The following is a 6000-nucleotide window of genomic DNA, read 5'->3' as shown; positions in this document are numbered from 1 at the left end:
GGCTCACGCCTGTAATCCCAGCACTTTGGGAGGCCAAGGTGGGTGAATCACGAGGTCAGAAGTTCGAGACCAGCTTGGCCAACAAGGCAAAACCCTATTTCTACCAAAAATACAAAAATTAGCCGGGCGTGGTGGCGGGTGCCTCTAATTCCAGCTACTTGGGAGGCTGAAGCAGGAGAATCGCTTGAACCCAGGAAGGTAGAGGTTACAGTGAGCCGAGATTGCATCACTGCATTCCAGCCTGAGAGACAGAACAAGAACAAGACTCCGTCTCAAAAAAAAAAAAAAAAAAAAAAAAAAAAGGCTGAAGGCTGGGCATGGTGGCTCACATCTGTAATCCCAGCACTTTGGGAGGCCAAGGTGGGCAGATCACAAGGTCAAGAGAGTGGTGGTGAGTGCCTGTAGTCCCAGCTACTTGGCAGGCTGAGACAGGAGAATGGCATGAACCCAAGAGGTGGAGCTTGCAGTGAGCCGAGATTGCACCACTGCACTCCAGCCTGGTGACAGAGTGAGACTCCGTCTCAAAAAAAAAAAGATTGTGTACTACTCATTGTGAGGAATACAAAGATGTATAATGACAAGACATAATGACTTGGTCTGGTTTTGGAAGAGGCAAATGTAGCATGAGTAGAAAGATAATGGGGCTTGCCATCAAATCGATCTAGATTTTAATCCCACTTCTGCCACCTAACAGCTATATGTCTTTAGACAAGTTACTTGTCTCACTGAGCCTCAAGCTTGTCTTCTATAGAATTTAGATGAATAGATGAATACTTGCATAGGGTTGCTGTGAGGATAAAGTGAAGACTTCATCATAACTATACTGAATAAGACATTCCCACAAAAAAATATGTGTTAGAAAATGATACATGCCAGAAGAAAAGTGTTTCCTCAGAGCAGTATTTGCATAAAAATGCTTGAACTTGTTTTTTGTTTCTAAAAAGTTATGAAATTCTGAGAGTCATAATAGCCACGTTATGGCCAATATGCTAACCACGTTAAGGGTAGCATATTGGTTTTGGTTTTTATTCCTATAAATTTTCTCAATGATATATAGTATCTCAGTGATATATAGTGTCTCCCTTTAGGCTAGAAACTATAAGTACATTTTTGGCTTGATGTAATTTACCTTCATTTACAAGATATTGTTTTTATAGCATGGATCAAAAGCATGAAGAGTTGTTTCATGTTTGGATAAAATTATAATGCAGTTGATACCAATCAATATTTGGCAGCCCAATTTTCAGGGATCTTGTTGAATAAAGATGGGAAAGGCAGATGAATGAATGATTGATGTCATTACATTTTTCTAGTTTAAACTCTGGTGCAAAATCTTTCACTGCCTTTTATTTAATTACTCACTTTTTGTAGATTTGTTAATTCTCTGAATTCATTTAAGAATGATGGTATATTATGGAAGATTCAAGTCATACAACATGCCCTACCCATGAAATTGTACCATCTTGGAGAGTGATCTATTTTTTTTTAAATCTTCCTCCAGAAAGCACTCTGTCCATTTGTGTGGGTCTGCTGGAGGTACACATTTCATACACATTGACTTGAATCAAATGAGATCCCTTTATGCTCTCAAGTGTACAGCTATTTTTGAGAATCATTTATTAAGTGATTACTTACTATTTATATCATGTTTTCCTCAGAACTAAGTACTACTTTGCTTTTGTACTTATATCAATTGTTAAAATTAAGACGTATGCACAAACAACGAAAAATTGAATACCCAGCACTTAGTACAGTGCCTGGCATCAAGCAGATGCTCAATTAACGTTTACTGACTGATTCTGCCAATCCTGACCTGTCCCTTCCTAGCTGTGTGAGCTTGGTCAAGTTATCTCTCTCTGAGCCTTATCTCCCTCATCTATAAAATACAGATAATCAGAAGATGAGATAATAAATATTTGGAAGGTTCAAAACAGTGTCGGCCACAAAGTAGCACCCAATAAATTTTGCTATTATCAATACACTGGAACTACGTTCCAGAAGTATTTTCTGGAAATAGTGCCTATTTTCTATAGTGATATTACCCTATCAGTACTGATAAACCTCATCAGTGGTTAACTTAACTACACGTGTTCTAAGATGCTCCCGAATCCCCCATGCTGAGTTACATCTTCTTTCTAGGTATTCCCTCATCCTGTATTACACTGGCATTGTTTACGTCTGTCTCTCCATTAAACCCTATGTTCTGTGGAATACTGTCCTATTCAAGTTTATATGCTTAGTGTAGTGACAAGCACTTTAAATAAAGGCATTTACCTGATTTAAACAATTTTTAATGACTAAATTAATAAATATGAATACTGTAATCTTTGTTTTGTTGCTTGTGTTCTTTTACAGGTTAGAATTTGGTCCAAAGTTCTTACGTTTGTTTTGGGAGACTATTTTGACCCACTTCTAAGAAGTGTTTCACCTGATCCTGGCTATTTATGAATTTGGCTATTGCACTGGATGGGTTCCAGGCATACAGTGTCTTGCCTCAAGTAGGAGAATGTGACATCCCTGAGGGTAAGAAAGTGTGTTAGCTTTGTGTTCTGTGCCCTCCTCCAGAAATGACAGTACTTGGTGCAAGACTGTGAGCTCATCGAGGCAGAAGCCATGGCATTCAAATTAGTTTCCTGAGCCAGAACTTAACATCTGCCACAAAGTAGGCAGCTCAGTGAGCTTTTGTAGTTTCCAACTGGATGCAGCACTATGACTGCTTTTAGCTACTAACAGGGCCAGGCACTGAAACAAGCTGTAAATCCCCACCGAAAAATCACTCTGAGCCATCCTGGCCCATCCCTAAATACCAACCTGTGCATGCTATTCACCTTGCCAAGAGTGTTCACTCATTTTTGCTTCTCACAAATCCTTTATTTTCTTCCTATGGCTTGCCTGTTTTGAATGACAGCTAAATCCTAATGCCGACTGTTTATACAATGGAGTCCCACGGAGCCCAAAGGTTGTGGTAATATTATTACAGAATTCTTATGATCCTTTTATTATTTTTTAAAATGAACTGTATGAGTCTGGTAATACTATTAAGTGTCCGGCTCGATGAATTTTTCCATGTGTACACAGCCCGGAACGACCACCAGGATCAACACGCAATGTTTCCAGCTTTCTATAGGTTCCCTCGTGCCCCCACCCCTCAGAAGTAAACGTTATTCTAACTCCTGTCACTACCGGTAAGTTTTGTAGGGTATTATTTTGGAGGAAGTGGAAGATGGAATGAATGGGCCCACAGTGCCTTGGGGCTGGATGAGACCCGTGGAGGCTCCAGGGGTCCACAGAGCTCTCCGCTTTCACCGACCCGGGCCACACCTGCCAAGCTGGCAGTTCTCCGAACGGATCCCTCACGCCCAGCATTGGCCGCAGGGCCCCCAGGCCCCACCATAATAGCGCTAAGCACGCCACAACGGCAGCCCCGCTGTCTCCCGCGCGGGCCTCGCCGCTTGCTCCCAACCTTAGGGGTTGGCGCCCCTCCCGCGCGACGGACAGCCGGGCGTGGCCCTGGGCGGGACCCGACTGGACGCCAGCAGCCGGCGGGGGCGCTCCAGGACTCGGGATGTGGGGCGCGGGCCCATTGGCTGAGCATTCCCCCGCGAGCTGGCCGGCCGTAGGGCCCACCTCCCGGCCCTCCCTCCGCACCCCCATTGGCCGTTCGCGTTCCGCTGGCGTCCGCTCCTGCCCCGCTCCCGCCCGGAGGGAAACCGGGTTGGGGGTGGGAAGCTAAAGCAGGGAGGAGGATGAGTGGTCCTCCTGCTAAGGGTGTGCGCGAGAGCCAATCAGAAGCGGATGTGGAAAAGAGGCGCCGCGCCAGCCACTCACATCGCGAGGTGCGGTCGGGGCCGGCTGACGCGAGTGAGGGCCTCAGCCAATGGACGTGCCACTGCCCGTCCGCTCTTCAGCAGCCGGTCGGGGGCGGTGGAAAAGCGAGTGAAGAGAGCGCGACGGCGGCGGCGGCGGCGCAGCTATCGCTGGACAGCCAGTGGGAGAGCGAGGTCTGAGCCTCTGCGTCTAGGTGAGAGGCGGGTGCGCCAACGGGAGCGGCCGGGCTGCGGGCTCCTCCTCGCCTGGCTGGGGCAGCGGCTGCGGGAGCCGGGGCTGCAGGCCGGGCCGAGGTGGGGGCGACAACCAGCCGTCCCGCCCCCGCCCCCGCCCGGGTACGCCCAGAAGTGAGGGCGCCTGCCTCTGCGCGGGTGGTCTCTGCACCGTTTGGCCCCGCCACCGCCCTTCACGGGGCCGGGACCGCGAGGGGGACGTACGGTGGGGCCTGGTTTGTAGCCGCGGAGCCCGGGGGGCCGCCTGGGGTAGGAGGCCGCGTAGAGGTGGCGAAGGTGGGGCGGGGTAGTTAACCGAGCAGCGGGCTCGCGTGCTTGCTGGAGGGTGGCGGCAAAGGGAGGCCTGTGATTGCAGGATTTCGGGTCTGGGGAGGAGGAAAGTGGTGGGAAATAAGGTGATGCTCTGAAAAGGGTGCTCAGGGAGAAGGCACGGGGCCGGGGAGTCTGGTTGGCCTCTTAGAAGTAAGCATTGATAGGGCTTGGGGGGAGATCAGCTGGGAGTGAAGGGAGGACGGGCTTGGGGTTTGAAGGTGAAGGTTTCTGGAGAACTGGGGACACGTGGATCTGGAGTAAGAGGCACCTACTGAAACCGGAAGGTGGCCGCGAGAAGGTTTTATGTGAGGTGTGGACGGGAGGCTGTTGGACTAGAAGGCATTAGTTGGTCTGTTTAAAGTATACTAGCAGCAAACGCGGTAGATTTATGTGTGGTAGGTGAAGGTTGTGAATCTTTTATGAGTAGTTGAGCAAGAACAGTTGTCTGATTCTGCAGTGTGGGAGAGTAGAGGTCTTAGGTAGTGTCTTGGTTAGGTTTGAAGGTTAATTTACTGCTAGTCGAGGGCCAAACACTGAAAAGTTTTTAATTCTCACTACCGGGGCTGATCCTCCTCCTGCACTCCACCCCTCCTGCCATCCCTGTGACAGTCCAGCTCTTTGTTTTGCCTCAGCAGCACAAAAACTCACTCCCTCCGAAGTAATGGCATACATATTGTTTGCTTTTGACTGGATGGCAGTCAGGAATCCCTTAATTCTTTATATTTAAAAAAAAGTGCTGGTTTAAAGACAACATCAGAAGATACTCTCAGAAAAACTGCCCTCCAGGGGAGTTTCTCAACTGTCATGTTGGGCATGTGTAATATAACATAAAAATGATGCAAGATCTCTCACAGTAACACAAGTGAGAATTAACGTATAAGTACAATCGTGATGTCTTTTTTTCAAATTAATTAAAAAAGTAAACAGAAACAGGGTTTGCTGTCTCCCAGGCTGGAGTGCATTAGCGAGATCATAGCTCGTTCCAGCCTCAAACTTCTGGGCCCAAGAGATCTTCCCAGCGTGGCCTCAAAGTCTTGGGATTACGGGGGTGAGCCACTCTGCCCAGGCCCCGTTATTCCATACATTTTCCATAAAATTATAAATTTATTTATTTATTTATTTATTTATTTTATAAATTTTTTTGTGTGTGTGAGACAAAGTCTCGTTTTGTCGCCCAGGCTGAAGTGCAGTGACGTGATCTTGGCTCACTGCAACCTCGGCCTCCCGGGTTCAAGTGATCAGCTCCTGCCTCAGCCTCTCGAGTAGTTGGGACTGCAGGCACATGCCACCACACCGGCTAATTTTTGTATTTTTGGTAGAGACGGGGTTTCACCATATTGGCCAGGCTGGTCTCGAACTCCTGACTTCAAGTCATCTATCCGCCTTGGCCTCCCAAAGTGCTGGGATTACAGGCGTAAGCCACGGCGCCGGCCAAAATTATTCCATAAATTTATCCATAAAAATTCCATATAAATTTTCTGGAGTTCGATTGTGTATTAGGCTCGTTGGGAAATTTATCACCCTTGTGAAGAATTTTGTAGTTAAGTAAATTCAGTTTTGTTTTTTTTTTTCACTCAGGAAAGACATAGTATATATGCATCTCTGCTATTCTATATGAAGCTTTTGG

At 47.3% G+C, this 6000-nt stretch overlaps 1 protein-coding gene across 2 annotated transcripts in view; it reads left to right on the top strand.

Annotated features, from left to right (window-relative positions):
- The first annotated feature begins 3876 nt into the window (after positions 1-3876).
- Positions 3877-6000, top strand: part of FAR1 (fatty acyl-CoA reductase 1) — a 64662-nt gene continuing 62538 nt past the window's right edge. For both annotated transcript variants that reach the window (XM_050758840.1, XM_050758838.1), the window contains exon 1: positions 3877-4021. The gene's annotated coding sequence lies outside the window, so the exon portion shown is untranslated. The remainder of the gene's footprint in view (positions 4022-6000) is intronic.

Source organism: Macaca thibetana, chromosome 14 (assembly GCF_024542745.1).
Source record: "Macaca thibetana thibetana isolate TM-01 chromosome 14, ASM2454274v1, whole genome shotgun sequence".
NCBI classification, from domain to species: domain Eukaryota; kingdom Metazoa; phylum Chordata; class Mammalia; order Primates; family Cercopithecidae; genus Macaca; species Macaca thibetana.
This window is presented reverse-complemented; position numbering and strand designations above follow the sequence as displayed.